Below are 21,529 nucleotides of genomic sequence, written 5' to 3'. Positions count from 1 at the left end.
CGCACCTGGGCCTGGTAACGCCTTTCCTCCGCCGAGGTCGCCGTCAGCGTCAGGTAAGAACAAGGACTGCTCTTACCGCTTCGTGGTGTGGGGGTGGATCGACCCTCACCACTGGACCTGCCGGTCCCGGGAATTGAAGGACTCCGCCTCTCTGCCTTCCGCAGTACAGGTGACACCCGGCTCCGCTCATCGACAGCTCCGGTAAGTGGCGCCTTTCTCCCGTTACCACCACAGGAGGTTAATGGTTGGCGAACCACCACACCGGACGACACCAGTGGTTCCTCGTCTGAGGAATCCACTTTCACCGGGCTTGAGGTCACCGGTCGGGGTGACCGTCTCTTAGTCTCTTGGCCGATACACTGACCGCTAGCTTCTCTCTCCGCGGGCTCGGTTTTGGCAACCGACCCTGATCCACGTTCTCCAGGATCCGCACCTTCCCTCCACAGTGCACCGGGAAGCTCAGCTGACAGCATAGCCGCATCTCTCACCACTTCGACGGTCTGGTAGGGCACGAAGGTAGGCATGGGCCACATGTATTGGAGGCCACAGTGCGGGCAGCTTGCCACTGTACACATGGTCCCACCGGGCAGTCTGCACTGAAGACAGAGGCACGCCACAGTCTCGGTGCCCGCCACCCGAATCACCAGGAAGCCTCCTGGTGCTGAATAGGGTTGAGTGGAGACCATTGTATTTTCTTCTGGCTTGCTGGCCATATTCACGATAGGAGGCACTCGCAGTAACGGTCTGTTCAGCGTACTGGCTCCTCGTGACTGACGAGCAGGGGTTGGATTTCCAACCACTCCCTTGACTAGCTCCACCCTCATCTGGCAAAGCTGGAAACCACCCCACTTGTTGCGATTATGGGAGGGTCCCAAAGTCTTATAGAATGTCCCGGAATTAGGGCTGTACTCTTCGCAGTCCTGGGGGGCGCGGCTTCAGGTTTCGCGCCAACACCCGAGCACCACTCCTTATTTGGCGCCATCCCCGGCCAAATGTTCACAGCCTCTTTATCCTTTTTTCCACAGGCAGCACCAATTACAGGGATTACGTTCTGTAAGGGTGCGGCCGGCTCACCAGCTCCTCGCTCTGCAAGATCCGTTCCCACTGGGCACAATTGGAAACCACTCCCCCTGGTTGAGATTAGGGGGAGGTCCCACAGGTTGATCGGCTGGCTCAGCACTGGGGCTGAGTTAGTCACTGTCCATGAGGGCGCGGCCTCAGCTTTCGCGCCATACCCCCCATCAGGGCGGGGTTTTCCTGTTGGCGCCACTCCTGGCCAACTCTCTGCAAGTCCAGCATTTGCAGAATTTTCTGCAATTTGTCCACACGGTCTCCCAGGGAAGCGGGAGCCGCCATTTTGGGTTGCACTGTCAGTCTCTTCAATGATTGAGGTAGCGTTCATCTGTTTGTATGCCGACTGACAGTCACTCTCATAATGTTCCTCACAAATTACAGTAATGTCCTCCTCAGTGTCCTCAGGGGTAGTACCCCTAGGTCCCAGGCAGGACCAAAACGGCATGGCCACAGCTTTCGCACCACTCCACAACAGGCTTGTGAAAGTCATTTCCGTAGCATGCTCTTCACCCGCACACATGCCATGTGCGCTCTCTCCATTAGCCTCCGTCCGCCATCTTGGACCTTCCACACCGCGCGGATCCTGCATTCTTGCGGTCGCCATTCTTTCACTGTACTTAGGATTATTGTACATGGAGCTCCTCTCTGCGGGGCAGCTACCACACCGGTACAATAAAGATTGCCTTGATGCACCACCTTGTGTACCTAATGTAGGCTGGACTCGTGTTTGCACTACCTCAGGCTAGGCTCACTTATCTGTGTCTGCTGTATCTCCTTCCTCCCAGTCTATGCTCCCTTCTGTAAGTGGTCTGGAATGGGCTAGAGTACTCTGGCTCTTCCATGCAGTACTTGGGCGTCTACCTACTGTTGGCTAGCCTAGCGCAGACCCTCTCCAGAATTCCTGACCACGTTAACAGGCTATCCCTTTAGGCATCCTACCAACTGGCACTGCCTCAAGGTGACTAGGACAGCTATAGCCCGGCTCCAAACCCCCAACTCCTTTCTGGCCCCTAGGTCGTCCCTGCGAACTGACAAACTCCATCAGCCCCCTGACTACCCCAAGGTCCGTCCCAACACAGTACAAAGTGGCAGCAGACACTCTCCCTGTTTCCAAGTGTGCCTAGCAAAAGCCTGTCCTGTTGACAGGTCTACATATCTCAGCAGCGCCTCCAAATGTAACAGATTTTCTGGCCTAGCCTTACCCACCCAATCTCACATTGGCCCCTGTGGTCTAACCAGTCCCCATTACAGTGTAGTGTCTGGTGGTGCACCTGTTGGCAACAGGACTCCTGAGTCTCCCGCATGATGTTGTGTGGGGATTGCCAACCCAGACAGGCAGCTGAGGTAGTGTACTTGAGTCCTACCTATATCCAGTGCAGCACCTCCACCTCATCAGGATCCCAGCGTCCGCTTGTGGATGGTCCTGGTGAGGAACTCCTCTGTGGTGCATCCCTCTGTGTAATTACTCCACACTTACACACGAGGGTATGATTGAACAAGGTCATCTTTATTGCTTGATGTGGGCTAGCTGCCCCTCGCAGTAAGTCTCTTAGCCGCACATTGCACCGTGTACTCCCTTCAAAGGTACACCCTCCCAATGGAGTAGGATCCCATCTCCCCTCAGAGAGACCACCCCTGTGCCAGGTCCCTGGACACAGTATGGCGTATACAGCTTGAGGCTGAATGAATATATTAAGGCCACTAGTTACAGCACTAGTGGGTCTCCTGCTCCCAGGTCTCAACGCAGACCTGCTCCTTACTCCAACAACCTAACTTTGAACAGTGCTGTGCCTTATATCTCCAGGGGGCGGGCACATCTCTGATGTCATTAATGGTGGTCTCAGAGTATGTAGCCACTCCATCCACACATAGGGCAAACCTCCATGATTACTGCTGGCATCCCTGTAACTTACCAGGCCTTACTGCCAGCAGGAGAGATGACTGCAGTCCATTTTACAGCATGGCTACACATGTATTAATCAAGATTACAGATTCTATGCATAAGCAACTTTAGTAATAGCACTCACTGTATCTGATTTGCAAAATCATTAGGGAAATGCTGAGTGATTACCACTATGGGTGGAAATTGTGTCAGTATCATATTTATGTACAATCTCTAATTAATTGAACACTATGCCTGTGAAGGGTTTTAAAGCCACGTCCACTACACAATCCCAACAGGAACCTGATGAAGCATCATAGTATGTGAAACACGTAGTTCCAATCTGGGACAATTAGCTTTATGTCCGTTGACGGCCGTAGCCGAGAGTGGCTGCGTGTACCGGAGACGAGTTTTCCAGATGTGAGTTACTTGATACTCTCATTTTTTAATCAATTAAATGCAAATTTTACACCTTCCCTGCGGCTGTCTGTCATCCTTACTGGGTCTATAGCGAGGACACCAGGCGTCCGTGTATACACCACACAGGGATACAGAGGGACTAATCAGCTGCTGACGGAAGGAGGCACAGCAGTGCATAAAGAACCCACTTGTGTGAGTCAGCCTCACACACGGCCCTGTGAGTAAAGCATTTATATATTTCTTATTTTAATCATCCCACCCCCACCCAGAGAGCTCTTACTTATCTTGAACAGTATATTACTATTACTAATCACTGTGTATTTTCCATTGCGCTCACCGCCCTTTATCTTAAAAGACGAGAGAAGAAATTGGTATCAATTTAATTATTAAACATCATGGATAGTTTGAGGTATAAAAAGAGTATATAGAATATTCAAATTTAAAAAGAAAAACTTTAAACGGTCAGTCAGTCTTAAAACTTGTGTGTACGTGTGTACTTGTGTGTACATGCATGCACGTGTGGCGTGTGTGTTTCACATGTATATATGTGTCTGTGTATTGCATATGTGTTATGTTGCATGCATATTGCATGTTTGTGTGTTGCATACATATGATGTGTGTGTATATGATGCATATATATATATGCGGTGCTTGGGGTCCAGAGAATGAGACCGCATTATAAAATTTTGCCTCGAAAGGACTTACCGGCATCTGCAGCTCTCTCCCCTCTACAGCTCTCTCTTCTCTCTGCTTCATCCCTGCTTCATCAGGCCGTGCGCAGAGGAGGGTCACATGACACACACACATCTCCCTACACTATGTGGGAATTGAACATGAATACATTGTATATAATACACATGCAGAAATCAAACCCAGGACCTTTTATATGCTTTTACCAATTCTCTACCTGCTATGCCACAGGATTGGTGTGACAAAACAGACTATAAATATACTTAATTGGTACTAGCATATGAATGGGCCTGGGTTCAATTCCTGTATGATATGGTAAATGTATAAATTACTATTTTATTTTAATTATAATGTATAATGTATTATTTTATTTCTTTTATATTTTATAAACTATTATATAAAATAATAATATTTAAAAAATAAATAAATAAAATAAAAATAAAAAAAAAGATGTTTTTAAATCGGGAGCCAAGCTCAGTCCGCGTTATAAGCGGATCCGTGTTGTAGCAGATCTCGCTATAACGGGGTTGAGCTGTATGTATATATATATATATGTATATGTAGCAACTGTAAATATTCCTGTATATTCATTTGCATGTCTTAGACAGGTCTGCAACCCTGTCTTTCACCATTATCACCCAGCAAACAGCACTTCCACTGCAGCAAGGGATTCTGGGAAATGACATGCAAATGAGCACACAGTGCCACTTTTTATCTCATGCTCACATTACATGAGCAACCCTTAGTCAATGCATGCTGCTTTAAACACAGCTTTTAAGCAAGGACTTGGGAGATGCAAAGTCAGTTAACCCACTCACAGACATGTTTCAACCTTGATGGGTCTCATCAGTGTGAGGTTGGCTTACTGACATTTGCTCAAATGAGATAAGAGTAGGTAATCACCACGACTATTAAGGTTATGGTGGGTAAAAAAAGTGACTAAAACCCTCCACAGTAAAGCATAAAGCAACTGTAAATATTCCTGTATATTCATTTGCATGTCTTAGACAGGTCTGCAACCCTGTCTTTCACCATTATCACCCAGCAAACAGCACTTCCACTGCAGCAAGGGATTCTGGGAAATGACATGCAAATGAGCATTGACTAAGGGTTGCTCATGTAATGTGAGCATGAGATAAAAAGTGGCACTGTGTGCTCATTTGCATGTCATTTCCCAGAATCCCTTGCTGCAGTGGAAGTGCTGTTTGCTGGGTGATAATGGTGAAAGACAGGGTTGCAGACCTGTCTAAGACATGCAAATGAATATACAGGAATATTTACAGTTGCTTTATGCTTTACTGTGGAGGGTTTTAGTCATATGTATATGTATATATATATATATATATATTTTAAATATATATATATATACACATATATATTAAAATAGAAGCGCATAGAGAGACAGCTCTCATAGTTTATATGATAAAATAAATGATAAACAATTGCACTCACATTTGTGCTTACTGCACTAGACGCGTACAACCAGATCAGGTATAAACAGGTATAAACAGAAACCATCTCGTGGACTTTTGGATCCCACTGTGTATGCTTGAACTGTGTCTGTGTAGCACTCGGAAGCCTGCACTCTCTATGCTCCCTTCTTCAATCTCCTACACCTCAGCATCTCCCCTTAGTTGTCACGTCACTACCAAGATGGCCACCTGGAATTTACAAGATCAACACAGATTCACTGGATCGCCCTACGTGTTCCTGAGAAGTGAGAGTTCTTCACGAAAAGCGTAGGGTTATCCAGCAAATCTGTGTTGATTGTGGAAATCCGTGGCTGCCATCTTGGTAGTGACATCATCACTAAGGGGAGGCGTTAGGTGCAGGAGATTGGAGAAGGGAGCATAGAGAGCGCAGGCTCCAAAGTGATACTCAGACACGCAGTTCAAGCATACACAGTAGGATCCAAAAGTCCACGAGATGGTTTCTGTTTATACCTGATCTGGTTATATGTGTCTACTGCAGTAAGCACAAATGTGAGTGCAATTGTTTATCATTTTTATGCGTCTCTTACAGAATGATGCAGTCCATAGGATTCACATAGTGGGAGTCCCATTCAGAAGCAGGGACCCCCATTGTGTTAATCCTGATCAGCGATTAGTCTCCTTACTGAGACTCCATGAGCACATGAACACTCAAATGTTGCTGTTGCAGATTGTATGAGGGCAGCACGACCATCCATAAGGCTACATTGGTACTTGGTCTTTTTTTTATGTTTAGCCGCTCTAAATCGCTGGTTACCAATTTAACGGATGTGGATATGTTTTCATTGGTTTCCAGGCTGGGGGTAAAAAGGACTTTGATATTTAAGGTCCATAAATGAACATTCCCCAGGTGTCCTGGCACTATCAACCTGTAGTGCCATCATTGTGTTAAGGCTTTCAAAGTCAAGCGAATTAATATCATCCATCCCTATTCTTGTCAAATTATGTGTTGTACATTTTACAAAATGAAGGAGCATCTTCCTCACAAACACGTTAATGTCCTTAACAGTGTCTAAGAGATAGAAATTGGCGGTAGGCATGAAGAATATACTCTTTGATAAGATTTGGATTTTTAAATTATTTAGTGGGGTATCTGTATGACTCATGATTCTGTTTTTCTGTGATTAATTACTGTTAGAACCTCTGTCTTCTCCACCCTTAATTGTGGGTAATAATAACCTTGGCATTTTCTCTCCCTCAACACTCTTTCTGTTACCACTTCTGGTCTTATGTCTTCATCTTACCATACTGTATATCCAACACGTGTCTTTGTTTTAAAAAAAAGGCACTTGTGACAGTGCTTGGAAGTCACATGAGGTGCTCGAGGTGTTTGATTTGTTCTTATACTGTTGTTTGTACCCACTAACTTGCTCAGAGTTAGAGGTCTCCCACTCTGTTGATGAATCACTATGATTTGGAGCTCTATTAGAGCATATATTAATGGGATGTTGGTATATTTTTCCCTCCCTGTAGTCACTCAGGACTCTTTGAAATTTGCTCTGTTTTCAGTCTTTCAGTCATTCATGAATCTGTCTATGTTTTTTTGTAGAAGATTCTCGTATTCGACAAAATTGGGCTCCGAGTTCCACTTTGCTATGTCTATGTTTTGTGTTTCAAGTTGTGTTCACCTCTTTCAGTTTTTTTGAGTTCATGGGCAACCAATAATTCCATTACAGAAGTGTTTGATATTATTGCTCGATGATATCTTCTCTATTGCGTTTGTATCTTGGGAAAAAAATGCTTCTGAGTCAGTCTCCCAGTCGTTGAAACCTATTGCTTTTGTCAGAAACCCTGCCGTTGATCAGAAAAGTGTTGGGATCAGGAAATATCATATAATGTTGGTTAGCTGAGGTGGAATCCGGCAAAACAGCCTAAGCATTAGAGTTGTAGATTAGTGAAGAAACCTCACTCAACCTATTATATACAGTTAAATGTGGGTTCAACCTAGGAAGTGGCTTGAGAATACTAAATGTGTACTAGAGAGGTATGCCTTGGAAGAAATCTTATATGTAGTGCACACCAAACAGAAATAAACTGCATGTAGAACTACCATATTAAAAATAATCTTTGATACAAAATAATGTAGTATCTAAAATAAATTGGGTTCAAATGTGACCGACAATGTATAAACACACCAAATGTAACAAAAGTGTTTTGTTTTTTTTAAAGTGTTTAAAAGGTAACCCTAGTGGGTACAGACACCCAATGCAGACGTAGATAACAATTGCAGGATGTGGCGAATGTCCAGAGGCAGTGTACTTGGAACAGGGAACATTTTAATAATTTACTAAATGCTAATTAAACAGACCATCCTGGTGTAGATAATGGTGCATCTGTGGGATAGTCGCCATATCCTGCTTCAGTATAGTTATCCACGTCAGCATTGAATGTCTGCACCCATAAGGGTTGCCTTTTTAATCCCTTTTTTTTTTAAACTTTTGTTGCATTTGGTGTGTTTATACATTGTTTGTCACCTTGCGGACCCAATTTATTCTAGGTACAGTACCTCAGTACCATTATTTTGAATTAAAGATTATTTTTAATATGATCATTCTACGTGCAGTTTATTTCTGTGTGGTATTTATTACTTATACTGTCTCCTGCAAGTAGTATTAATGTATTAATATAGTCAATATTTAGTAAGATTTTAGTTACCAACATTCTACTTGGTCATGTACAGTACATATACTGTATATAAAGTATAGTCAGATAATATGAAGCTAATGTTGAGTACTATATTTTATCATTTTTCAGTTATATTGTTGGTTTTAAAGATACACATCTCTATTGTGTTTTATTTGAGATTTGTAATTGCACAATATAGGTATATATCAAGGAATATATGAAGAGTCAATTTTAGATTTAATGTCTATTAATATACAAAGAAGTCCGAACGGTTGTTAGGCAACAATCTATTGTGTATATAGTGTATCTAGGCAACTGCCAGGTACTTAAGGAACATTAGAAGAATCACTATTCATGCAGGAAGGCACGTGAACTGATTAAACGCTTTTGGTTAAATTGTAGTGCGTAATTTGTACTCACGCTATTAGGAGTCAGTGAGGTTTTGTGTTGCTCTGCTGAAAATAATTATTTTGTGGGTTCATACAGAAACAAGCAATCGTTCAGACACTTCATCAACCAAAGCCTTCTATTTTGATTCCCAGCTTGATCCTGCACCTTGGAAGTATTGACCAGAGGGCACCAACCAACTGCTCCTAACATTATTGTGAGATTGATTCTCAAACATACTTGATTTATTTTTCCCTCGTGAGTACAAATTACCTCAAGGTTTAATCAGTATCATTAAATCATCTGTATGATTTTACGCTATGTGGCATCTGCTTCTTGTTTTTTCTTTCTATATCCTATCCGGATGTGGTCAGTTCAGCTGGTTGCTGAGGAACAATGCAACAGCAACTGTAATATCAACAGTGAAACACATTGTGTGGACATTTATTTTCACCAAGGATACTATTGATGATTGGTTTGATTTACCACACTATATATTATATATATATAGTGTGTGTGTATATAGTGTGTGTGTGTGTGTGTGTGTGTGTGTGTGTGTGTGTGTGTGTGTGTGTGTGTGTGTGTGTGTGTGTGTGTGTGTGTGTGTGTGTGTGTGTGTGTGTGTGTGTGTGTGTGTGTGTGTGTGTGTGTGTGTGTGTGTGTGTGTGTGTGGCCCTTGTAACCCCGGGGTACTGAAACTACGCGTGCTGCTATTACCTGTGTGGCTAAAGGGAGGCCTGAACCTCTGCCACTGGGAGCCTGGGATACACGTATGCCCGGTGCAACGCCTCCACCAATAAGGGATCACAGCGTGTAGTAGTATTCCCTCACCGGAACCAACATATAAAGTAAATGCACACAGTTGTATATGAACAGTATTTACTAGGCATGTATGTTGCATATATCATAACACATTCCCCACATATGTCTCATTGCATCAGCACACATGTAACTCCCCTTTGTCCTTCCAGTATTAACGTGCCTGGTCACTTAACCCCTGCGTGTCCACAAGCAATAGTGTATGTGTGAGGGATAGCGCTTCCCTGTGTTGGGGCCCGGTGGAGCACTTATAATACCTTCCTGGTCATAGTCCAGACCAGGATAACCAGCAACAATCTGCAGCTCCGCAACGTAGTCCCGCTGCGCAGTGTGTTGCTCCTTGCGTGGATGACTCTGACGTTTGACTTCTCTGGAGGGACTCCCAGCCGCATGATCCATTGTGAGCAGTCTCTACTATGGAGTCCAGATCTGCTTTCTGCTAGCGAGCTGCACTGTCCTTCAGGCAATGTCCTGCAGCCTATCTCTCTCTCTATTGCTAGAGTGGAAAGGGTCCCTATCCTAAGGGCTTTCCTTACAGCATGCACACAGAGTACTTCTACTGTTGCTCAGGGGACTAACTGGGCCCTTGGGGGTAACTTCTGGCCTAGTCCCTGGAGCACAGCTCCGTGGACACTACCTACACCATTCAGGTCTCGGTCTTCACTGGCGTGCTCTTCACAGTGCGCGAACTGTATCAATCTCCCTGCAGGAAATTCCGTGCACCCCATTGGTTCTTGTGAACACCTGACAAAGCCCCTAGGGCTGCTGGGGATTGTAGTTCCCCATGCTGAGCCTATATGCCTCACCGCTTCTACTTGCAGCCACTGAGCATGCACAACACTTTCCTGGCAGGCCACCATCCCTGATGTCCTGCGCCTGTGCGAACTGGCGCGGCGCGTGCTCCCTAACTCTCTATCTCCCTCTGGAGGTCCGGCGATGCGCTCGCCACTCTAGAACGCCCCCTCTGATCCCTGGCAAGTCCCCGCATTGAGCGCACCTCCGGCAGCCACCACAGCTGCCACAGAGGTAAGGGAGGGTAAACGGGAGAGCGGGGGACCAGAGGGGACCTGGATATATCCTCCCCCTGGTGAAAACCTCAACGTTCCCGCTTGAAACAACATATGCACACACAACATTATATAATTAAAATACAGTTTTGGTGTATAACTTAATGATCAACTCTAAACGAGATTATACATTTCTACAAACATATTTATCATGGAGGCTAGCTTAGCTTTTGCTGGCTGCTGAGACTCATAGTGAGGTGCCCCTAATGCATCATAAGTCACTCTAGTGGGAGGGCGTCTTACTCGCTGGATTCTGCGAGTCTCAGTCTCCATCTCTTCATCTTGGGAGAGACCATCATAGGCTTGAGGCCTGAACTCTCGTGTAGAGGGTGAACCAGTTTGGTCAAAGTCTCTGTCTAACTGAACATTGTTTGTGTGTGGCACAAAACTCGGGCTGTTGGGATTGAGTTGATGACTTGGTGACTTGGCTGTAGATGGTACTGGCTGCGCAGGCCCATTACCCGTTGCTCCTTCGGGAGGTGCCCACCAATCTCTGTTGGAAGTTCCCTCCAGAGGATCTTGAGTCGTCTCAGTTCTTGAGGCGGGAGTCTCTATAGACTCTTCAGGCCCACTATTGGTTATTACTGTTTCGGGTTCTGGATCACTTTCTCCCAATTGTGGGATAGGCAACAAGTGGTTTCTGTGCCAGACCTTTACCCTGCCATTCACATCGCGTATGCGATAGACAGGGAGGCCCGGCATTTGGGACTCTACTTGGAAGGGTCCCTCTCTCCAGTGATCAGCCAGCTTGTGCTTGCCGGGAATCCCCAAGTTGTGTAGGAGAACTGTGTCTCGAGGTCGGAGCTCTCGATAGCGTACATTGTGGTCGTACCTCTTTTTGTTAATGGAATTTAGTTTAGCTATAGCCCTTTCTGCTAGCTGATAGGCACGGTGTAGACTTCCTCTTGGAGTCATTTCACATATCGATAATGAGCCATATTGGGTACCCCATCGTAGATACCCTCAGGCAGATGTCGACCGGCAATCTGGCTTCTCTCCCAAACATCATGAAGTAGGGCGTGTACCCTGTGGACTCGTGGAAATGCTTGTGCATAACGAGTATAGTGATCTGTCACTACTAGCACATTGCCTATACCTCTTGTGTCTGGCTCTATACACAAGAAGTCCATGCAGACTAAGTCCATTGGGCCAGAGCTTTTGAGATGGCCCATTGGGGCAGTACGGGTGGGCAGTGTATTTCTCTGAATACACCGTACGTACTTCTTGCACTGTTGTTCTATGGACTCCTGCATTTTAGGCCAGAAGAATCGATCTCTAGAACCCTAGTGTTTTCTCTTTTCCAGAAGAATCGATCTCTTACTAATCCAAGGGTCTTATCTACCTCCAGGTGTCCGTGATCATCGTGTAAGGATCGTAAGACAAGTCGTTGTAGATGCCAGGGACAAACAATTGTCGTCGATCAGGATGATTATGGTAGGGAACGACCCGATAAAGGAGGCCACAATCGATTTCAAATTTGTCCCATTCTCTCATGAGGATTGCAACAATGTCCTTGGGGACCTGTTTCACCAGAGCGGGGTCATTTTTATGGAGAGCCTCACGGACTGCGTTAGCCAATGGATCACTTGTCTGGGCTAGTACCATTTCCATCCAAGTGAAGATGACATTTGATTAAGACGCATGCCATCAGGGTGGCAGTATGCATCCGGAAGGGCCTGGGGTTGGCATCCTAATGAATCAACTACTCGCAACTCTGAGAACGCCACCTTATCTTCCACTACTGCTGCGGTAGAGCACATCACCTTTATTCCTGGTCCAGGAATCTCTTCCCAAGGTCCATCATCAGTCCCGGTCTTCTAGATAGTGCATCCGCTCCTATGTTCAGAGGCCTGGGTTTGTATTTTAATGTGAACTGGTAGTTGAATAAGGCGGCCAACCACCTGTGACAGTGGCATCCAGTTTGGCAGTGGTTAGGATGTAGGTCAATGGGTTGTTGTCTGTTCTCACTTCAAAGGAGACCCTGTACAGGTACACTGGCGACACACTTTATTCGAGCTCGGCTAGTCCCACGAATTCGGGTATACCCGGGTGTATTGAGGTTTGTGACTGTTTTCTGCCCGAGTGCATTGGGTTATTTTCCAGGCAGGGATTGAAGCATTTTATTCCCGCTGGCTGCAATACTGCACAGTATATATATATATACTGCATTACAATTCATGAATTTATGCCATCTGGTAGACACGCGAAGCATTGCAGCCTATTAAATCCTAATCATTATCATTTAACAGATCAGCCGCCCGTCAGCCAGGCATGAACCCAGGCTGGGAAGGCAAACGCAACGGGGCTTGTCAGAGGTGAGGAGCGGCGCATTTCAGGTATCTGCCAGGTACATACTGGGTATTTGCTCGAATAAAGTGTGTCGGTGCAGTAGTCATGGAGCTTCTCTACTGCCGCCGAATTGAGGAAGAGAAATTTCAATTTATGAACCGGATAGTTCTTCTCACTTGGAGTTAAGCTTCGGGTCACATACGCCACTGGACGCAGACCCGCAGGGTACTTCTGATGTAGCACCGCTCCCAGTCCATTGAAACTAGCATCCACGTGCAAGACATAGGGTTTCTCGGGGTCAGCATAGGCAAGCACAAGAGCTTCCATCAGACTTTTCTTCAGTCCAATGGAAGCCTTTTCACAGTTGGATGTCCATTTATCACCAAAGGGTGTGCTTGGAGATGCACATTTCTGCCGAGGTTCCTCAGGATATACCTTGAGTAGATTATTCAGAGCCTTGGCTTTGCTAGAGTATCCTTTGACGAATCGGCGGTAATAGCCACAGAAACCTAAGAAGGATTGAAACTCCATTACATTGTCGGGTCTTGGCCAGTTAACCACGGCTTCTACCTTGGCTGGATCGGTGGCTACTCCTTCTGCAGACACTAAATGGCCCACATACTGTAGGTGACGGAGGTTCGGCAGAACCGGCACTTATCTATGGATAGCTTCAGGCCTTCTTTGCCCAATCTATCCAACACCTTCATGAGATGGACCTCATGTTCTTCAAGGGTCTTCCCAAACACGATTATGTGTTCCAATTAGACCAGACACTCGCGCAGGTTCATGTCCCCGATTGTCTTCTCCATCAGCCTCCAGAGGATGCCAGGAGTGTGAAAGCCATTTGCAGGGAAGGGCTCAAGTATCCATGTCCTGGGATGAATGGAAGTAGCTGTGCTACCATTTGTCCCACCAGACTTGGAGGCGCCTTACACAGTGGGTGGCATCTGAATAGCAAGGGACTAGGTGGAAAACATGCGCATGTCCCTTTGCAGATTCAGAATCCCCACTTGTCTGGCTTCACAGGACCGGCTTTGCTCTGATTGTCTACTATGAAAGTTCCCACGCTCTGATTGGCTGTCGTATTTTGTGAATGAACTCCAAAATACTATAAGAAACCCCTAAGCCAATGAATGTTGAGATTTCTGGCGCAAGAGGGACAGGCTTTTCAAAAATGCTCTTCAGAAAAGTCTGCCCGGAATATTTTCTAAGTCCCACTTTTGGCGACCAAGTTCTGAGAATTCAACTTAGTTGTCACAGCTGGGATTTCAAGCCAATTTCAGTTCAAGGACGTTTGGAACTAACTCCCGGTCAAGCAAAATCAAGTCCTCCGGAGAGAAGGGAGCAGTGGTGTCTAGAAGTTCATGCTGATTTGAGTTCCAGGACATTTCGGGCTAACTCCTGGTCAGGGTAAACTTCTTATTTAGAGTTCCCTGTACCTACAGTAAGAATGTCTAGTTTTGACCCCCAGTAAGTGTGTCTTTTCTTATGTAGTTTGTGTTTCACTGTTTGTATGCCTTTTCACAATTTAATTCATTTTACCTGTTTTGTTCAATGAATGATCCTAGTAAAAAGGTGTACATGCCTGATCTTCCGTGACAGTCTTATTTACTGGTGGCAGTGGTGGGATCCTTTATGTTTTAAAATCCTGAGGGGTCTTCTAACATAAAGAGAAACTCGTAGATTGCGAGCTCTCAAAACAAGTAGTGACTTACACACGTTTGACAAAGCAAAGGAAAGCACAGGTTCTCTCTGTCACCACATCTGACAGGTGGTCAGGATGCTACTGCTCCTGGGACCATCCCCGGATTGTGGCCCAGTGTGAGGAATATGGACTACCGACCGCCGGTCGGCCAAAGACAATACTGGAGGAAGATCTCAAGAAACATGCAGCGGACATAGCTTCACCTGAGTTGTGCATAAACTCACCTGTAGATACAGGGGCATTCACTTCGGCTGGGGTACAGGAGGATTGTCCACCCCTGGAGGAGTTGGAAGAGAAATAAGGAGGGGATGATGAGGACAGAGATGGTGAGCATGATCTAGGGGGTGCAGTCAGGGTATCCCCAGTGGCTAATGGTCTCCCTGCTACAGGGCTTAACACTCGCCACCTGGGGAGAGGGGTCACCTTCAAGCAGAGGCTACAATTACTTGCGGCTTTTAAGGGGGGCAACCCCAAGACCCGGCGGAATCCTGATGAGCCACCTAAAGTGAGCCATTACAGTTTCAGCAAGTTTGTGGATGACACAGACAAAATAGAAGGATTTTTAAAAATATTTGAAAGTCGTGTCTATGGTACCGTGTGCCCGAAAGAGACTGGGTTCTGCGGTTGTCACCGATATTGTCTGAGGCAGCCCTGGAGACCCTCCAGGCAGTCCCAGTAACAGACAATAATGACTACCAGCACATAAAGGCTTTATTGCTAACGCAGTATGCCTTCACTCCAGAGGCATGCCGTGGCATGTTAAGGTCAGGGAAGAAGAAACCCTGGGAAACCTAGAAGCGGTTTGCATCATGACTGATTTTACATGGGACTCCACATGGGTGAAGGGATGGGATGCTGCTACGTACCACAGTCTTCTGGACTTAGTGTTCAAAGAACTATTTTTACAGTGTTGCCCACCTGAATTGCGAGATTGGGTCTTTGACCGTCAACCAAAGACTTGTCTGGATGCAGCCAACTTGGCTGATGAATTATGTGACCAGTCGAGCACTGTCCCACAAGAAAGGAGTTTCCACAAATGGAGCAAGCCCGGCTCGGGCAACTAACAGCACTACACTTGGTTGCCCAAACCAGCTGCTAAGGGGAGTACACCCAAGACTGCAGCGTTTAGGCACGAGAAAAGGTGCTATCAGTGCAACAGGACTGGACATATTAAACCAGACTGTCCGGACCGGCCAAAGTTCGGTACTCCCCATCAGGGGCAACGTCCTCCAGCTGCAAGGCCAGTCACCGCCGTACAAGTGGCATACACAGAGGAGCAGCGTGCAGCCATCCAGCCAGCCCAGCAAGGGACTCAGGTGGAGGTATCTACACCTGCATCAAGTGGCACAGCAGTAGAGATGGGGGGCATCAGAATGCAACTGTCGGGTTGCAATCCAACGATGTCCGGTGAAAGCATTTAAGGCCAGTGAACATTGGGGATCGCCAAGCAGCCAGCTTGCTCAATTCTGGGGCCACTGTCACTCTGGTCCGACCTTATATGTGAGACAAGAGGAAATGCTCCCCGGCACAGGGATGCAGGTGACCATGTCAGACAGGGGACCTAGGTCAATCCAGGTTGCCCAGGTCTTTCTTGATTGGGGTGCTGGTCGAAGGCATGAGGGAGGTGTGTGTTTTACCTTGTTTGGATACTGAGGTGCTCCTCGGTAACGATCTAGGGCATCTTATTTGCTCATTTGCTGAGGAATTTGCTGCAGTTGCAGCAATTGAAAGAGCAGGGCACTTACCCAGGCAGGGGGCCTTTGGTACCCCTGCCACCTGAGGATCTTGCCGTCCCACTTAATTTGGGACAACCAGTCCAAGAGGTCTCAGAGGAGACCAGGCAGGTAAGCCAGACAGAGTCGCAACATTGTACTTACCTACCCATTTACCTGTTCCCCCATCTCCTGACTTAGTGACTCAGGGAGAGTGGCCAGATCTAGGGGCACAGTTCAGGGACTCGGTGTGATCCGATCCCAGCTTAAAGGGCATGAGACTTCAGGCGTCCAAGTTTGCCTTGGTTCGGCTCGGTTCTTATGGCACTGAGGGCTCATGTATAGCGAGCATGATACTACTGCTCTAGGTATAGTGTGGACTGGTAGGCGACAGTTAGTGGTACCCAGGGAGTATAGGCAGCAGTTATTGCAGGTAGCCCACTCCATTCCACTAGGAGGGCATCAGGGGTTCACTCTTACGATAGCCTTGTTGTTGCAGCATTTCTACTGGGCAGAGGCATCAAGGGCAATGGCACAGTTTTGACAGTTCTGTGATGCTTGCCAGCGAGTAGGTAAGGCATGTGAATGTGTGAAGGCACCCCTAAACCCACTACCGGTAATAGGGGAACCCTTTCAGAGAATAGCCATGGACATAGTGGGACCTCTGAAGATCCCTAGCTGGACTAGCAAGCGTTACATTCTCACAGTGGTGGATTTTGTCACCTGGTACCCTGAGGCTGCAACGCTGGCCACCATTGAGGCTAGTGCAGTAGCCAAAGCATTGATAGTTATTTTCTCTAGAGTAGGATTCCCTAGTGAGATTTTAACTGATCAATGGTCACAATTCATGTCAGAATTGTTACAATGTCTCTGGGATTCGTGCCGGGTGAAGAACCAGCGCACAACCCCTTACCACTCCCAGACAAATGGTTTATGTGAGAGGTTTAGTGATACCCTGAAGCAGATGCTGCAGGTATTCATAGAGGCTGAAGGAAAAGACTGGGGAATTCATCTGCAGCATTTGATGCTTACATACCGAGAGGTACCGCAAGAATCCACTGGCTTCTTTCCCTACGAGCTTCTATAGGTCGCAATCTACAGGGACCGCTTTACCTATTCCATGAGGGATGGGAAGGGGACTACTATTACTGATGCTTCTGTGCTGAAGTATGTGGTAGATCTCAGGGACCTGTTGGAAATGCTTATGACGTTGGCACAGGCTAACCTCAGATAGTTGAATACTATAACCTTAGACACACATGGGATAGAGCAGTCAATCCACTTGTTTAGTTGAATATTTTAACCTCAGGGAGGATCAGAACAAACAGAAGATTTGGTACAACCAGCATGCCCGTAGTAGAGAATTCATACCTGGGCAGCAAGTGCTTGTTGTGAAGCCCACCTGGCAGAACAAACTGATGGCTGCCTGGTCTGGTCCGTATACAGTACTCAGGAGGATGAATGAGTGCAACTATGTTGTACAGCTAGATGGGGGACCCGGAGAACCAAGCTCTGCCTGACCTCCTAGGACAGGAGGATAGGCCAGAGTTGTAGTTCATGACCAGGTTGTTAGAGTCTGTAGTGGAGCAGAGAGAAAAGATGGGAGGAGCGCAATGTAGAATCTAGATCTGGTAGATTAATAGAGTGCAGGTCTATTCAGACATGAGGGAGTAAATAGAGTGGGAGAAGTGAGAGGGAGAAAATGAGATCATGGTCAGAGAGAACAGAAGGAAATGGAGACATTAAAGAGTGAATTTTTGTTTGTGAAAACCAGGTCCAGGTAGTGGCCAACCTTGTGGGTGCTGGCTGCAGTCTATTGGTAAAGACCAAAAGAAGAGGTTAGTGAGATAAAGCGAGAAGCCCAAGGGAGAAATGGATCATCAACAAATCCCAGTCGAACTCCCCAAGGAGAAGAGAAGTGGAGTCAGAGGAGACAAAGAAGTAGAGCCAGGATTCAGAGTGATAGAGAAAGACAGAAAAGGGTTAAGTAGAGCTGGAAAGTGCTAGTCTTAAAGGAAGGAAAAGAAAGAGAGAGAGGAATAGGAATATTTCAGTAGTGGCAGATTGAGGAGAACATGAGACACATGTCTCCATCCCTGCCATCGGGGCACAGAGTGTGGGAGAAAGAAAGGCCACCATTTAAGAGGGCAACTTCCAGTGCAGAGTCAGATTGAGTGAGCCAAGTCTCAGTTATAGCAAAGAGGAGCAGAGAGTGGAAACAAAAGAATTTGTGTACAGAGTGGAATTTGTTAAAAAAGGAGCAAACATTCTAAAGAGCACTGGAGGGAGGGGAGGGAGGTTGACAGTGGATGGTTATGAGGTCAGAGGGTTTACACCCCAGGGAGGTAAAGTTGATTGTTGAAGGCGAGGACGAGAGCATGTAGAAATTAGGCAGGTGTTAGGATTGGGAGAGATAGTACTAGAATCAAGGAGCAGACGCATGGAAAAAAAGAGAATGTGTGAGGAGGTTTTGTAGGGATGTATTTTAGTGCAGGGTGTATTGCTGCATAGTGTCAATGGTTGCAAATAGAAAAGGAGTTCGTTTGAGCTGGAAGTGGAGAAGGAAGAAGAGATGGAGATATATGAATGTGGTTAGAGACATAGGGCCTCATGCAGTAAGCGGCGGAAAATTGCATTCGCCAGGGGTTTGAATTCGCCATGTTTTTGGTGTGTTGCCCTCGCTGTATGCAGGAAGGGCCGAATCCCTGGCGAATCACAGCGAGAGCAACATTCCCAAACATGGCGAGTAACCGGTGGTGAGACAGTCTGCCTGGCGAGAAGCTGCCGAGAAGCCGTCCCCTGCCGAGATGTGTCTGCAACAGAGAGAGATCCGCCGCTCTCTCGGCGCAAACATCGGCAACATTAAAAATACCTTTTAAATACAATTTTATTCATAGTGTAGATGTGCAGGGGGTCTCTGGAGCTGAACCGCATTGATTTCAGGTCCAGGGACCCCTGCTTCCCGAGATACAGGCCCCGTTATGAGGTGCCGGTATCCCTCTGCATTTAAATGTCCCTATCACGGGACCGCGGAATGTAAACAAAGCAGAGGGATACCGGCACCCCATAAAGGGCCTGTATCTCGAAAAGCAGAGGGTCCCCGGACCTAAAACCAAAGCGGTTCAGCTCCGGAGACCCTCTGCACATCTACACTATGAATAAAACACCCATATCAATAAACAATCATTCCTTACCTTTGCAGCTATCTGCTAAGGTAACGAAGCAGCATGAATGTATTTTTAATAATAGTGTACAGTAAGCAGGGGGTCCCCTGAGCTGAACCGCATTGATTTGTGGATCAGGGACCCCCTGCTTCCTGAGTTACAGGCCCCGATATGTGTCATCGGGTGCCAGTGTCGCCGCCAACTTTATAGCGTCCCATACGCGACGTGTCCGCTATAAAAATGGCGGCGACACTAGTGCCGATGCCCCAAAAGAAAGGAGTTTCCACAAATGGAGCAAGCCCGGCTCGGGCAACTAACAGCACTACACTTGGTAGCCCAAACCAGCTGCTAAGGGGAGTACACCCAAGACTGCAGCGTTTAGGCACGAGAAAAGGTGCTATCAGTGCAACAGGACTGGACATATTAAACCAGACTGTCCGGACCGGCCAAAGTTCGGTACTCCCCATCAGGGGCAACGTCCTCCAGCTGCAAGGCCAGTCACCGCCGTACAAGTGGCATACACAGAGGAGCAGCGTGCAGCCATCCAGCCAGCCCAGCAAGGGACTCAGGTGGAGGTATCTACACCTGCATCAAGTGGCACAGCAGTAGAGATGGGGGGCATCAGAATGCAACTGTCGGGTTGCAATCCAACGATGTCCGGTGAAAGCATTTAAGGCCAGTGAACATTGGGGATCGCCAAGCAGCCAGCTTGCTCAATTCTGGGGCCACTGTCACTCTGGTCCGACCTTATATGTGAGACAAGAGGAAATGCTCCCCGGCACAGGGATGCAGGTGACCATGTCAGACAGGGGACCTAGGTCAATCCAGGTTGCCCAGGTCTTTCTTGATTGGGGTGCTGGTCGAAGGCATGAGGGAGGTGTGTGTTTTACCTTGTTTGGATACTGAGGTGCTCCTCGGTAACGATCTAGGGCATCTTATTTGCTCATTTGCTGAGGAATTTGCTGCAGTTGCAGCAATTGAAAGAGCAGGGCACTTACCCAGGCAGGGGGCCTTTGGTACCCCTGCCACCTGAGGATCTTGCCGTCCCACTTAATTTGGGACAACCAGTCCAAGAGGTCTCAGAGGAGACCAGGCAGGTAAGCCAGACAGAGTCGCAACATTGTACTTACCTACCCATTTACCTGTTCCCCCATCTCCTGACTTAGTGACTCAGGGAGAGTGGCCAGAAGTAGAGCCAGGATTCAGAGTGATAGAGAAAGACAGAAAAGGGTTAAGTAGAGCTGGAAAGTGCTAGTCTTAAAGGAAGGAAAAGAAAGAGAGAGAGGAATAGGAATATTTCAGTAGTGGCAGATTGAGGAGAACATGAGACACATGTCTCCATCCCTGCCATCGGGGCACAGAGTGTGGGAGAAAGAAAGGCCACCATTTAAGAGGGCAACTTCCAGTGCAGAGTCAGATTGAGTGAGCCAAGTCTCAGTTATAGCAAAGAGGAGCAGAGAGTGGAAACAAAAGAATTTGTGTACAGAGTGGAATTTGTTAAAAAAGGAGCAAACATTCTAAAGAGCACTGGAGGGAGGGGAGGGAGGTTGACAGTGGATGGTTATGAGGTCAGAGGGTTTACACCCCAGGGAGGTAAAGTTGATTGTTGAAGGCGAGGACGAGAGCATGTAGAAATTAGGCAGGTGTTAGGATTGGGAGAGATAGTACTAGAATCAAGGAGCAGACGCATGGAAAAAAAGAGAATGTGTGAGGAGGTTTTGTAGGGATGTATTTTAGTGCAGGGTGTATTGCTGCATAGTGTCAATGGTTGCAAATAGAAAAGGAGTTCGTTTGAGCTGGAAGTGGAGAAGGAAGAAGAGATGGAGATATATGATTCAGTGTCTGGCTTCAAAATGAGACGACATAGGCTTTTATAGGCCTATGACGTCACATTTTCGTCAAATGGTTCCCACGGCCCTAATTGGGCTGTGAAAACCATGTGATTTGGGGGGGGGGAATCATGACATCATTTAAAGGCAATGACGCCAGCCAATCAGAATGGCTGAGCTTCAATTGCCTTTAAGATGACGTCATGAAAACAAAGATGGCCAGCGACACATAGTACGGTAGCCAACCAGAGCGTGGGAACGAAATCCCAACTCTGATTGGCTGAAGCAAAGCCTCTGTTACATGGTCTACCAGAGCCAATCAGAGTTGGTATTTCTTTCCCACGCTCTGATTGGCTCCCGTACCATGTGTCGCCCG

This window comes from Ascaphus truei, chromosome 4 (genome assembly GCF_040206685.1).
Source record: "Ascaphus truei isolate aAscTru1 chromosome 4, aAscTru1.hap1, whole genome shotgun sequence".
Lineage (NCBI taxonomy): Eukaryota > Metazoa > Chordata > Amphibia > Anura > Ascaphidae > Ascaphus > Ascaphus truei.
The sequence above is the reverse complement of the archived record's forward strand: the minus strand, read 5'-3'. Positions refer to the sequence as shown.